This window comes from Lissotriton helveticus, chromosome 9 (assembly GCF_964261635.1).
Source record: "Lissotriton helveticus chromosome 9, aLisHel1.1, whole genome shotgun sequence".
Classification (NCBI taxonomy): domain Eukaryota; kingdom Metazoa; phylum Chordata; class Amphibia; order Caudata; family Salamandridae; genus Lissotriton; species Lissotriton helveticus.
In genome coordinates, this window is record NC_136070.1 from 695,506,301 (window position 1) to 695,521,347 (window position 15,047).

A 15,047-nucleotide genomic window follows, 5' to 3' on the forward strand; every position below is an offset into this window, starting at 1 on the left:
TTACCTGTAAAACTCCGTAATCCATACATTACTACCCCCCACCCTGCCCCTCCCCCTGCCCACTTCACCGCCCTACAGAAACACCTACTGCCGACCGCTACTGATAATTGCAGGTAAGTAAACAATTTAATTAATAAAACGAATTTCGTTGCGCGCACTGCATCACATTTTGTGATGCGGGGTGCGCTACGAAATTCGTTTTATTAATTACATTGTTTACTTACCTGCAATTATCCATATTCTGGTTTTTAGCACCCCCCACCCTGCCCCTCACCGCCTTCTTGCCCCACCGTAACTCCCTCCATTGGCCGCGGCTGAACATTGCCCAAGCAGATTTGAAACAACCTAGTGTCGTCCACACCAAGACCCCGTTATATAAGCAGTGCCACTGGAATTAAGTGATTGGGCAGCGTTTTTCACATAATTATACATTTGCCACATAATCCATAATTTCCAGATTAAAAAAAATAAATAAAATTCTACTAAAAAAACGTTGAAAAGTTACAAAAACGTAGCAGCATCTGTTGCCGCGCATTGGAAAGCCGTTTGGAAAGCTTATCTGGCCACCTTTCTGAAGCTCGTCGCTGGATTTGACTGTTAAACTGGTACTAATGAAGTGCAACCAATGCCCAGACAGTATCAACAAGTGTAAAAGTGACAAAATAATGAAGTAATACTAACACAAAATGCGCCGCATAACACAGCATAATATACTTTTTCCTTGCCACATAATTTACTCAACCCTGCCGCAAAGTTTGGTCCTTCCATACTTCATAATTGCAGTGTATATAAGTAAATATCAACAGATAGAGGAAGGGTCACGGGCAAACGACTTCACGGCGCTCAGGACAGCTCAAGGCAACAAGTGAATCAAAATCATTATTTCAGGTTCCAGTCCAGAATCTGATATGGGGTATGGTTTGGCGACACCACGCCAACCCAAATAGAGTGCCACACCCTGCACAGGTGAGCTCAGGTCAGACTGTCTTTCCATTGTTATGCCATTCTGAAGTTGTGGGACATTGCACAAGATCTCAATCCGTGAAGAATGTGTGCAGTCTGAGTTGATTAAGTATATGTACATCTAGTGCTTAACATGCGTAATCGCATATGCTCTTGTCTGGAATACAAAGAGCCCTATTCCAATACAGGGGTTTTATTTGGGTTAGACATGAAGGCTGTGGAAAATATAGGCAGATTTGTTTTCTTTGGCTCTTGTCAAACTCACACTAAGGGGCAGATTTATGAGTTCTGGCGCATCTCTGCAAATCAGCAGGGATGCGCCAGAACTGATGCGTCACGCAATTCCCTCCTTGCGGCACCACAGATGCGCCGCATTTACAATGCGGTGCACCATGGTGCAAGGAAGGGCAGATGCGTGACGCATCTTGTGGTGTACGGACGGCGCATTGCTGGAGTAGCGTCGTAAGTGCGACGCAACTCCTGCAATGTACAGAGGCCACCCATACATAACGTGGTGCGTCACTCCTTACGCCTGCTTCAAGCAGGCGTAAGGATTTGACCCAGCAGCGTCGTAAAACTGACTCAGTGAAATCTTGTAGATTTCACTGCGTCCGTTTTACGGGGCTTTCCTATGAGGGAACGCCCACCCTGCGACAGAACGCCCACATGAAACCTGACGCAGGTTTCATGTGGCGCAGGGCTTTACAACGTGACGCATCTGCCTAGATGCGTCACGTTGTAAATAGGTCGCAGGGATGCGCCACGTTTCCGTAAACGTGGCGCAAGTCCGACATAAATCTGCCCCTACATGTACTAGTGACCAGGGGCCTCATTTATGAAAAATGACGCATCGCTGCGTGAAAACAGCGATGCGTCACTTTTCATTGCGCCCAGATACGTCATTATTTCTGACGTATTTGTATGGCGCAAAAGTGACGCCTTGCTGGAGTGTGTCCCAAAAGTGATGCCACTCCAGCAATGTGTCCTTTCACATGGGGCAAGCCCCATGTGAAAGGGCCTGTGTCAGTCTTACGCCTGCTGTGAGGCAGGCGTAAGAAATTGAAGCATTTACGTTCTAGAAGTGGCGCAGTGAAATCTTATAGATTTCACTGCGTCACTTCTATGATCCTTTCCTGCGTCAAAACGCCCCCCCCTGCATACATTATACCTGGCGCAGGTATAATGTAGCGCAGGGGTTTACAAAGTGACGCATCTACCTAGATGCGTCACTTTGTAAATATGGTGCAACAAGCCACATTTTGTACACTGCTGGTGCGTCACAAAAAGTGACGCACCGGCAGCGTAAAAGTGACGCAGAGCCTCATAAATGAGGCCCCAGATAATTACGAACAGGTCAAGATGTGGACACTTTACACAGTGATGAATACAAAAAAAAAATCAGAAGCTTGCAAGTAAACAACATTCAAATTATGACCAAAAAGCCGAGGATGGGGCGGAGAATTGGAGGAGATTGTGCCAAAGAAGCCAGCTGCAGCAAGTTCAAGTGGACAGGTGACACGTGTTGTTTCGGTAGGGGGGGAGGGGTGCCTTTGTAGACCACGCCAGTTTTAGAGAGCCTGTGAATTAATTAGCTACAGGGAGGATCTCAAATACAGCTGTGGAAAAAAGTAAAGCATTTTTAATTGTAAAACAAAGACTATCGTAATTGTGACACTGGATCAATGAAATAAAAAAAACAATATTTAAGGGTATAAGGGTTAAACTAAAAATAGTGTTTCCTGTTCACTTTAACCTGTGAAGGTCTGTCTACAGATGTGTGAGGACCATTTGCGGGGGATTGTGGGAAATTCTCCTGAAAGGGTGAACTCACAAATGAGCAGGCCACCAGCTTCTAAATGTGTTACACTTGTGGGAATCCAGCAGTGTTGGCTGGCAACTGTTACTCAATCAACACACAGAACAAAGAGCTTTGCAAGATGCGGGAACAGGACTCACAGCGACAAAACCGCACTCCATCTCCGTGTGTACATTTTATGTTTATTCAAAACCACTCCCGTCAGAAGAGGATAGTGGCCGAAATAAACGAGGTTAAGGAAAAGCAAGGGCTGGGTTTGTATCCTTATGGCAGCGTCGGATTGGTAACGCGGGCATTCGGGCAATGCCCGAGGGGCCGGTGTCCGAGTGCTGCTGTGGGCCTCTTTTTTTAGCAGTCTGGGGGGGCCATTTGGACGTTGTCTCTACTGTTCGAACACAGCCAGCGGCCCAGTGGGTGTTTGAGTAGCCTTTCTAGAGGCGGATGGGCGCTCATTACCTCCGTTTAGTAAGAGATGTCACTCCTTTTGTCTCGCGGGCCGGCCCATTAATGTGTGCACATACTGAGTGATGGCAGGGGGCCTGAATAGAAGTGGCCTAACTTGTTTCACCACTGTGAACTAACGCGTGCATTTTTTTTATCCCCCTCCTAAAGTTTTTTTTTTTATAAGATTACGCCAAAGCAGTGATTTGCGGAGTGATTAAGCAAATGTGGGCCGATTTTTATTTTTTTGCGTGCCCGGGCCGATTTTCAATCCCAATCCAACCCTGTCTCATGGTTGTCGGATTGGTAACGCGGGCATTCGGGCAATGCCCGAGGGGCCGGTGTCCGAGTGCTGCTGTGGGCCTCTTTTTTTAGCAGTCTGGGGGGGCCATTTGGACGCTGTCTCTACTGTTCGAACACAGCCAGCGGCCCAGTGGGTGTTTGAGTAGCCTTTCTAGAGGCGGATGGGCGCTCATTACCTCCGTTTAGTAAGAGGTGTCACTCCTTTTGTCTCGCGGGCCGGCCCATTAATGTGTGCACATACTGAGTGATGGCAGGGGGCCTGAATAGAAGTGGCCTAACTTGTTTCACCACTGTGAACTAACGCGTGCATTTTTTTTACCCCCCTCCTAAAGTTTTTTTTTTAATAAGATTACGCCAAAGCAGTGATTTGCGGAGTGATTAAGCAAATGTGGGCCGATTTTTATTTTTTTGCGTCCCCGGGCCGATTTTCAAACCCAATCCAACCCTGTCTCATGGTCGCTATTCTGTGCATACAAGAGCCCCGACCTCTGGTCCCTTGTCACCCGAAGGAGCACCGACTGTCATGCAATCTGGAGCCATGCATTCCACAGCAGCCTGGATGCAACATGCCTTTCTGGTGGCAGTCGTACAGACCGGGCGACACATCCACCCTCAATGCCACTCCCTAGATAGGGTTCCACTAGCTTAAGTAAACCCCTCCAGAGCGATACTTGATTTTCCATTGGACAGGCAGACCCCAAGAAAATACCATTAACTTCCAAAATCCAGGCCAGGGCTGCATTAGTAGGGGGCACCTGGCTGCAGCCTCTTTTCTCGCCTTGGGAATGCAGCAATCTTATTACCTTGGCAACTTAGCTGTGTTAGGGATCTGCCACTCAACATCTGCATAGACCAGATACTGCCGATCCTCTCTTGCCACCATTTTAAACCAAGTATCTCAAGCCTGTCAAATCTGGCGTAATGCTCCTGCAGTACCAATAAAGCACAGAAATCATAACAGCAGAAACCCAAAGCTTGGGGTGCCAATGCGTCCAGCTGCGCTTATTCCCATGGAGTCCCTGTGATGTGTGCAGCGCTCGAGTGCCAGTGTGCGCAGCAGGGCTGGGGGTGTGTGGGACATGGATGTGGCTTGCTTGCCGCCATAACCCTCGCACCGTGCCCATTATATTCGCAATTCTCCCCCTTTGGTGGTCAGGTAGCGCCCCCTGATTGGGGGGTTCGTACCTAGTGCCTCCTGCCCATTGGTCCCTTTTGGCGCCATCGGGCGCTCTTCTTTCTGGCGGGAAGGCATCTCCCTCTTTTTGCTTCTGGGCGCTTTTTCCCACTGGGGGCACGGTGCGGGTTATGGGGTCTGCCCCTGAGCCACCCCCCCCTTCGGGGGGGTGCGGCGGCCTCTGCCATGCTGACTGGCTGTGGGGCACAGGGGCTGCCGCTACACTCTGGTCTGCCTTTCTCGATATGCTCCGCTGGGCTCCTGCTCTGTCACGGACAGGCCTCCCGGCCGCCAGGGGCAGTGCGCTGCTAGCCTGCAGGAAGGGGGGCGTCCCGGGAGCAGGCTTGCTACAGGCGCAGGTGGCCTTCCTCCAAGGCACTGCTTCCAGTTCCTGCGTTTGGGAGAGCAGGAGTGCCGGTAACGGTGCTGGCTGGTGCTCCCAGCTTCTCTAGGGGAGGTGCGGAGCTCTGACAGGAAGACCGAGCCGCCGCTGTGGGAGAGGTGTGGCGCCGCGGCCAGGGCGACTGACGCTGGAATCTGGGGACCACGGTTCGATCCCCGGCTCCGGCGGCAGGTTAGCCCAGCACCATGTGACTCTGGGCAATAGCTCGCTTAATCTTCCCGACGGCCCCCCAGCGCCTAGAGACCCTATCGGGTGATTGTGCGCTTTACAAATGTGGACTAGAGACCCTATCGGGTGATTGTGCGCTTTACAAATGTGGACTTTACTTTACTTTTACGGGGTCGGGGCCGACGTCTTCTACTTGGGGGGGTCTGCAGCTGTGCCCGAAAAAAAACATTCAACTGTGCTGCACAGCAGCCTCACTACTGTACAACAGGTCTTAAAAAACATTTACAAAGCCAAAAGATCTCACGTAGGCAAGATCTAATGTCCTTGCCAGTGCTTGTTTTGTTCCACTATCCTTACGCTCCAGTTTCTTAGGACAAGGCGCCCCTCATTTGTACTGCAGAAGCTGTACCATCAGGGCTTCGGACTGTGAGCGGCCCACCGGTCCCTAATTACGGCTTCATGCATGTTGTCCATATCGGCAGTGCTTCCCCGTAGTGCATAATTGTGTCAGCACTGCCGATATGGAGAATATCCTCGAAGCCCCCACACATGAAGACTCAAATCTGGCAGTGATTCAAGGTGCACGAATGAATGCGCAGCAGCAGCCTGCGTTGATTATTTGCAAGCCTATGAAGGAGTGAATTACAATAAAAAGATGGTGCTGCACTGTTTCCAACATAAGGAAAGAGGTTCAAATCAACTGAGCTCCTCCTGTGAGAATTTGACAATTGCAAAGGGCTATTTGGAAACTTAAAGACTTTTTTTTAACAGAACTGTGATGCCTTTCCATCAGTATCTGCCTAAGAGTCACATGGGAAGTTGTTGTAGGGGAAGAGCTTTGCATCAAAAGAAACTGATACTTCTTTGGACGTAATGACTTAAAAGAACTAATCTCCTCCTTTTAATGGCAAGTCCAACAAGCTTGCGTGGCAGCAGGGGGGAGGAGGGGGGCATGCACTTGCGGGAGCGATAATTGCTGCCATATGGCGGCGGGCGCCCCCTCAAGTAGATCGCCTCACGTACACGCGTTGCCATTGATGGCAATGGAACGCGTGCACGTTTTTTGGCTGAAAAACCAAAGCAATCAGAAAAGATCTTTTTGCCTATGTGGCGCATGCGTGCTACATAGGCGAGACCTAAAAAGTGCTGGTACTCCGGAGCGGACAGTCCCAGCCCATTTAAAGCACTGCTTATAAGCAAAACATTTTCTTTTCCTTTGGCACTGTCTATGTCCAACAGCAGTGTACCTCTTTCTCCATAATTCATATGTGTGAAAGGCTCGCATGTGCAGTGCTCAATCTTTGTGCTGTAGATGTGGTCAGTGGTCACTGAATTTTTGAAACAGGTAGGAAAGTTCTCGAGCTTGTGTTCACGGAATATTCCAGTGCACGCGAGGGTCTCAGCTGTGGTTTGGCAGACAGCCTGGCAGGGGAGCGCGCGCCATGTTGAAATACCTCTCAGGTGTAATGGAGGCTCGAGCAGGTGCTCTGTTTATTTGACTGTGCTGAAAATTATTTTTATTTTTTCTGAAATACATTCCTAAAGCTGGAGTTTGTTCCAGAAAAAAAAAATACAACGAGCCTGATGCACAAGAAGTTTTCTGTCTGCGCGTGGGGTCCATTGGTTTATGTTCCCGTGACGGTGGTCGCAATCATCAGGACAGCAAAGTTCCCAGGACAAGCCCTGACTAAATAGGCAGACCCTCTGCTGCTCAGCAACTGGCAAACAGCTGGTTGTTTTGTTGGAAGATGCAGAAAAGTCTGGAATCCCGCCGCCCCACCCCCACCAACCACCCCCAACCCAACCCTAAATAGACGGGGAAACTGTGGATTTGGCAGGACGGGAGAACCCTTAATGCACGGCTGTTCTTATTTAGCCGTAAAGTAAAATAATATCCCCTCAGTATTTGTCATCTTTAGGGCTGAAGAATGCAGGTCTCCCTAGAGCTAACAGAGGGTTTCATGTTGGTAGAAATACAAATTTTGGAGCACCACTTTTTAATTTTCCACGATTTTCTTGTTCACACTGTGGTGTGTAAATCCAAATACATCCTTTCAGGTGAGTCAAGATTACAACTCACAGAATGCGCTGACATATTACATGAAAAGAGAGGCCAAGAAACTAGGGCTGCCAATCACATGATGTTCTGGTAACCCTAGCTCTGCGATTTGTGCAGCAAATGTCGAATAAGAAGGAGCCTTTTGCACACACTGGGCTTCCTATTAAAGCGGCAGTGGCCATTTTATGCTGCTACTTCACCGAGGCCTGCAGTCGTGAAATGGCTGTAAGGCAGGAAAGACCTGCTCCACCTGTAGCATCCTGCTACAAGGAACCACAGACACAGGTTCTTATATTTTAGGAGCTTTATTGTAATGCAACTTGTCTCGACCCTGTCCCTACTCTAACTGCCCTCATCCTGTACTGACTCCTCCTCTTCCCCTCAGCCCACCTAGCTCCGCCCACCCCAGCTACTAGACTGTCAACTATATTACATCTCCCCCTTTCTTAACAAAATGAGCTTAATGTCTTCAGTGTTCGCAATTCTTCAATCCACCACACTGGTCGGCGGACAGTCGGTTCTTCAAACCTCAGTAGTGTCGAATCAGTGGTGAGCTTGGCTTTGGTCAGTCTTTCTGTTGTCTGGATCAGGGTATTCCTGACCACGTTGCGTTTGAACTGTTTACTCTCACACTCCGCAGTCATCATGTTTCCTTCCGGTGGTGTAGCTACTGTTAGTTCAGATGCTCGATCTCTTTCATGACTGAATAATGTTCTGGTCCTCTTCCGAGTACCCACATCTGCTTTTACTTCCGTTTGTCTTGCCCAGTTGAGGGCAACACTGTCCTCCAATTCAGGGTCATGTATATCAGACAGTATGGTGCTATCTGATGAGACTGTCTTGGCTTGATTCGATGACTCATTCACAGCCTCGGGTTGTCTGGCAGACTCGTGAGCTGTCTGTGCATAGGCATGTTTCTCTCTCATCTGATGATCACTCTCTACTGACGCGTCCGGTTTTCCTTGCGGAGTGACTGGCTGGTCCCTTCCCGTCCGGTGACCAGGGTCCACTGTCTGTGTTTTCCCTCGGTAGGTCCTTTGAGTCAGCCTCGCGGACCCCTGCAGGGGTGACGGTGTCTGATCTGTGTCCAGATATACTTGTGACTGACATGACAGGTTGTCTTGTGGCATGACTGAGTGGTCAGAGTCCTTAGTGTGTGACGTGTTGCTCCTGACGTGAAGGATGTCCTTTGGTCTCATGGTGCGTTTGGGTGGTTGACGCCATGACTGTTGTCGGGACCATGACTCGGTCAATTCACGGGATTGAACAGACGAATCCTCTGGGTCAGAGAAGTCTCTTGTCGACTTCCAGGATCGGACAGACGTGCTCTCTGAACCAGAGGAGTTCCTGGCCATAAACGTGTTTTCTAGGTCAGAGAAGTCTTTTGTCGACTTCCAGGATCGAACGGACGCACTCTCTGAATCAGAGGAGTTCCTGGCCATACTCCTTTTGAAGCGTTCCTTCGAGGGTGTATCGGGTGTTGGATGTCTGAAATAAGTGGGCCGTGATGCGTTGTTCAGTGACTCAGGGTTGTCTTTGAAACGATTCTCCGGGCGCCTTCGTCGACTTGTCTTTGGCATTGTTTCATCCGAGAAGTTGTTCAGCAACCACGTGCTTGTTCTTTGTGTTTGCTCTTGAGATTTTCCATCTTTGTCTTTCTCACATGTCAACGACGTCTTCTCAGTTTCTTCGTTGTCCCCGGTGTCATTGATGCGTTGGCCTTTTCCTGTTCGTTGATGGGGAGGGTCGGTTCGTCTTATGCGACCTATTTCTTCTTCCCACTTGTTTGGTGCTCGGATACCCATGATGTGGGTGTGATGTGTTCTCCTGCTGGATGATGTTCCTTCAGACTCATCTTCATAACTTGACGAAAAGTGTTCCTGCGCTGACTTCCAGTTTTGACCATTTTGAGCTTTCCTTCTATAGTTTGTCTTCCTTACTCTCTTGTTGTGTAAGTTGCCATCTTGTCCAGGGGTGCGATCTGTCCCACTTGACGCTCCCTCCTCGTCAGACTTTGAATGGCATCTTGAGGGTGACGAACTCCTTGAGGTTGTCCTTTGACTGATTGACTCGGAGTATTTCTTGTCACTGTGTCTCTCCCGTTGGCCAGACTTTGGATGATACCCTGAGAGTGAAGAACTCCTTGAGGTTGTCCTTTGACTGATTGACTCAGAGTACTCCTTGTCATTGTGTCTTTCCCGTTGTCTTTTCATTGGTCTGCCTTCCCTCTCTTTATTTTTTGTTTTGTCTGTTTTCCGAGTTTCATCTGTCCGGGCGACTTGATAATTTGCTTTCAGACTCGGGTCCCTTGATTTGTCTCTTGCCTTGACGTGCATTCCAATTTCAGCCTTCCTGATTATTTCTTCTAGCGACCACTTTCCTCGCAAGATCTTGAGCTTTGTGTCGGGGTTTGCACAGCCTTCAATTATCCGGAGTCGAACTGCGTCCTCGTTCGTAAAGGTGTTGAAGTGGCAGCCTTGCACCAGGTTTTGCAACCGAGAGATGAAGGTTGGCAATGGTTCACCTGGTTCCTGCCGAGCTGTGTTCAAAGCGATGCGCTCTTGATCCACTTCCGCTTGTGCGGAGAGACGGGCACATAGCTTTTCTTGGAGTCTTTTATAGATTTCTGTGTCCTCTTTGGAAAATGTTTCGATTGGGCATCGGCCCTCTGGACCCACCAAATGGAGGAGCAACATTAGACATTTCCTCTCTCTTTGTTCACCATTGGCATCCAGGAAGTCACCCAATGTCGCCAGCCATCGGTTCTGTTCAAGACACAGACTCCAGGTATCATACTGCATTCCTGGGGGTGGTGTTCTGAAGCAAGGGTTGCGTCGTTGTGCTACTTCTTCCTTCGCCATGAGAAGAGGGTTCTGATTGGTTGTATTCAGGCGGGTTGCTCACTCGGCTTCTCGTAGTTGTTTTTAGTTAATCCTCTTTGGTCAAGGCCTCGGGTCTGGTCATCTGCTGGGGCGTTACTAATCCTTGCAACCACCACCGTTTGCGCCAGTGACTAGAACTTGGATTTCCTGCGTTCCGAGATGTCCACTACCCAGCCGCACTGTGCCGGTCGCAGGGCTCCTTCTCCGCGGTGAGGCTAGTGCAAGTCCTTTAGTCACCTCCGTGTATGTTGTGCTTGTTTCCGGGACCGTCCTTCGCAGTCTTGCCTTCCTCTGAACCTCGTGCGGTTCTGTCCAGCAGCTCCTCCCCTTTACGCTCTTCGGTATGTGTTCACCATTACCTCTGGAGGTGCTCGTGCCGGTTCGCTGTTTCTCGCTAATGTGTGTTTGTTTGCTTTTCCAGTGCTTGTTGGTTTCTACTCGCCGCTGCTTGTTTGTTGCTTCTTGACAGTGCTTGTTTCCTTCGATTGGCTAATGCTTGTTTATATGTTCTTATCAAGGCTTGGTTGTTCTTCGCCAATGTTCGTTTGTTTTCGGCCAATGCTTGTTTGGTCTTCCGGTGTCAATGCTTGTTTGTTTGCCAGTGCTTGTTTTATTTCTATCGCCAATGCTTGTTTTATTTCTATCGCCAATGCTTGTTTTATTTCTATCGCCAATGCTTGTTTGTTACCAATGCTTGTTTGTTCTCCGCCAGTGCTTGTTTCTGTTATGTTCGCCAATGCTTGTTGTTAAACTCAGCTCGCCTGACCTCAAAATGGCCGCCTACAGTTTGCACAGAGAGGATGTCCCAAAAGTTGCCTGACTCAAAGATGGCCGCCGTGATCATCCACAGGCACTACTTTCACTCTCTTCATTCGACCCCCTTTCTTCACACAGGACTCACCGGCAGTCGTTTGCAGGGTCAGCACACTCCGGATTTGGCTCCCTCTGGTCACTGCTACAATCAGGTGAGGTTGGGGTGGGCTCCCGCCTTACTTTGCAGAGTCTCACGCTCCTTCAGCAGCACCCTGCCAAAGCTCACGCATCGGGGGTGAGGTTTTCCGACATTGAACCTCACACGGGCTCAAATTTCAGCGCGCTCAGCAGCAGACCTTCGTGGGGCAGTCCCCACCTGGATTCACAGTTTTTTGGCCATAGCAGTCACCAGGTGAGGTTGGGGTAGGCTCCCAACTCACTTTTTGGGCTCCCGCTCTTCAGCGCCGATAGCGTGCCAAAGCTCACGCATCGGGCGGGACTCGCGTTTTCGGCGCGAAAGGCTTCTTCTTTTCCGAGCGTTTCAGCGCTCAAACGCTCATGGTAATGGCTCCCTCTGGGCTCCTCACGGTCTCTGGAGGGGCAGGGTCACCTGCTGCTGGCTTCTTTTCTCGGGCAGCAGCTCACTGTACTCGGCAGCGTTTTTCTGGACGTTACCTGGGACAGGGTGTCTTCTTGGGGTTCTGTATGCAGTGGGCTTGCTCATCCCACCTTCGTCGCCAGTTGTAGCATCCTGCTACAAGGAACCACAGACACAGGTTCTTATATTTTAGGAGCTTTATTGTAATGCAACTTGTCTCGACCCTGTCCCTACTCTAACTGCCCTCATCCTGTACTGACTCCTCCTCTTCCCCTCAGCCCACCTAGCTCCGCCCACCCCAGCTACTAGACTGTCAACTATATTACACCACCGAGGACCTGGCACCAAAGCCTGTGTCCTCAGCCTATTCTGCACCTATCCTGTTGAATGTGCCATGTTGCTCTAATGTTGGCAAGCATCATGAAATAGATTAGTGCATTCTGGGAGTTGTGTTCCTTGGTTGCTTCATTTGAATGGATTGTTGAAAGGAATGTTCAGGATCAGTAACAAGGTATTCAGATACGGAACGCTCTGCTATTGTAGAGTCCCATAAACTGAGTGTCAATACCTCCGGCACTAATGATATGTGTAGCTTCAATATGTCATCACTCATTGACTGTATGCTTGTCTTCGACACTGTACATCATTCCTTGGTTTTTTGGCTAGGTTTACGCTATACCAGATCATTAAGTGGGATGAAAAAATCTGGGCGGGGGGGGGGGGGTATTTAGGGCGTGGCTTAAAAACACTTGGGATAAAAGTCTGCAACTAAGCCCTCGACTGGTATTTTGCTGTGTCTGTCATTGCTTCTAGATATATGATACAACAAGTAACGTGATACCTACAACAAGCCAGGGCTATTGGCTTTGTCAATGGTTGTTAGTTGCATAAGACAAATAAGCACCAACTATGGCTTTGCTGTATAGAATATTGAACATGCTTCAGTTCTGAAATATGAGTGAAATAACTAAAACACGCTCTTTGAAGTTACCACAAAGGCAGTGAAGGGTTGCACTGCTCACAGGTCAGTTCACTCTCCACGCCGCACGGCTCCTCCTGTGCGCCCGTGACTCTTGCCCCGCTGCCGCCGCTGCCGTGAGTTTGCCGCTGGTGTGCTCTTGTGCTGACTGCATTGTGGTTTATTGACAGTTGCTTTATTCATTATTTTCTGGTTTGTATTCTGTTCTTGGCTTAAGCACCCCATGCTCTCTGTACCCCCCGCTCCCCGCTTCCCACCGCTGCCCCCCTGCGGCCCCACTCCCATTTGCCTTCTGTGCCCCGTCCCGCCGTTGCTCCCCTGCGGCCCGCCCCCTTTTGCCTTCTGTGTCCCGTACCTCGACGACGCCCATTGGCCACTCCGCTCCCGCCTCCCAGCTGCTCCTCCCTCCCACTTCACCTTTTATGGAGGACGCCGCACGGAAGCACAGCGGGCGCGCCAAAGGGAAGCCCATCTGCGCCCGTCAGTGCCTGGACCGCGCCCAGTGCCAGAACCCCTGGACCCCGCGCCCCCCCGCAACGCCAGACTCCGATACGACATCAACACCCTCCTCGCTCTCAACACCGGCCGGGACCACCACTGCTTCCAGGCTGCCACGGGCGTTTTTCCTGCCACACCTGCAGCTTCTCTTGTGACAGAACCACCAAGCCTCCAAGGTCCGGACCTAACCACCTCCGCTTCATACTCCTCAACACCTGCTCCGCACGCAAACACGCCGTCGAGCTTTGGGACCTACTCGACACAACGGCCCCAGACATAGCATTCCTGACTGAGACCTGGTGGAACGACTTCTCGGCACCGGACATCGCCATAGCCATCCCAGACAGATACAAGATATCCCGCAGAGACCGCACCTACAGAATCGGAGGAGGAATAGCCATCGTCCACAAGTCCACACTCCAGGTCCGCACCCTCGCAGACGACTCTCTCAACTCCGCCGAACACCTCCACTTCCGGATCCACTCTGACCCCAACACCACTCTCAGAGGAACACTCGTCTACAGACCTCCTGGACCCCGGGCCCTGTTCAGCAACTCCATCGCTGACCTTGCCAGCTCCCACGCACTCGCCTCCACGGACTACAGCCTCCTCGGGGACCTGAACTACCACCTCGAGAACAACAATGACGCCAACTCCGCCACCCTGATCGACAACCTCGCCAACCTCGGCTTCCGACAACTTGTCACCAAACCCACCAACGCCGCCGGCCACACGCTCGACCCCATCTTCTTCACAAGCACCCACGTCGCCTTCAACCACACCACCGATCTCCACTGGACCGACCACCGCTGCATCCACTTCACATTCAAGAAAGCAACCACGCACCAACGCACCCAACAGCTGCCTTGCCGCTGCTGGGGCAAAATCACCGAGGACCAGCTAACCTCCGCCCTCGCCCTGAACCCTCCAACTGACCCCACCAGCCCAGACACCGCCGCCCGGAATTTCAGACAGTGGATCAAAGACTGCGCCAACACTCTCGCCCCACTAAAGAAGCCCTCCACCAACCACTCCAGCAAGAAAACCGCCTGGTTCACCAAAGAACTCCAGACCTCCAAACACACATGCCGGGTGCTAGAGAAGAAATGGCTCCAAGACCGCACATCAGACAACCACGCTGCCCACAAGAATGCCATTCGCAGACATCATCAACTCATCAGAACAACCAAGAGATCCTCCTTCAAATCCCGCCTGGACAACAATGCGCACAATTGCAAAGAGCTCTTCCGCATCATGAAGGAACTCTCCAACCCCAGCACTAACACCAACGACATCACACCCTCGCAAGGACTGTGCGACCCACTGGCCACCTTCTTCCACCGCAAGATCGTCGACATCCATGACAGTTTCAACGTCCCGCCCGCGCCGACCACGACAGACCCCACCCCGAACGCCACCTGCACCAACCAGCTGACCACCTGGGCCCACGTCAACGACGACGAGACACGAAAGATCATGAACTCCATCCACTCAGGATTGCCAGCAGACCCCTGCCCACACCACGTATTCAACAAAGCAGACGCCACCATCGCACCCCAACTACGAAAGGTCATCAACATCTCCTTCGACTCAGCGACATTCCCGGAAAGCTGGAAGCACGCCGAAATCAATGCCCTCCTCAAGAAGCCCAAAGTGGACCCCAAGGACCTCAAGAACTTCCGCCCCATCTCCCTGCTCCCCTTTCCGGCGAAGGTCATTGAGAAAATCGCCAACATACAGCTGACCCGCCACATCGAGGACAACAACATCCGAGACCCGTCGCAATCCGAATTCAGACGGAACCACAGCACCGAGACAGCCCTCATTGCCGCCACAGACGACATCCGACGCCAACTAGACAATGGCGAAACCTCGGCCCTCATCCTCCTGGACCTGTCAGCCACCTTCGACACGGTCTGCCACCGCACACTAAGAACACGCCTCCAAGAAGCCGGAGTTCGGGAGAAAGCCCTGGACTGGACCACATCCTTCCTCTCTGGCAGAACCCAG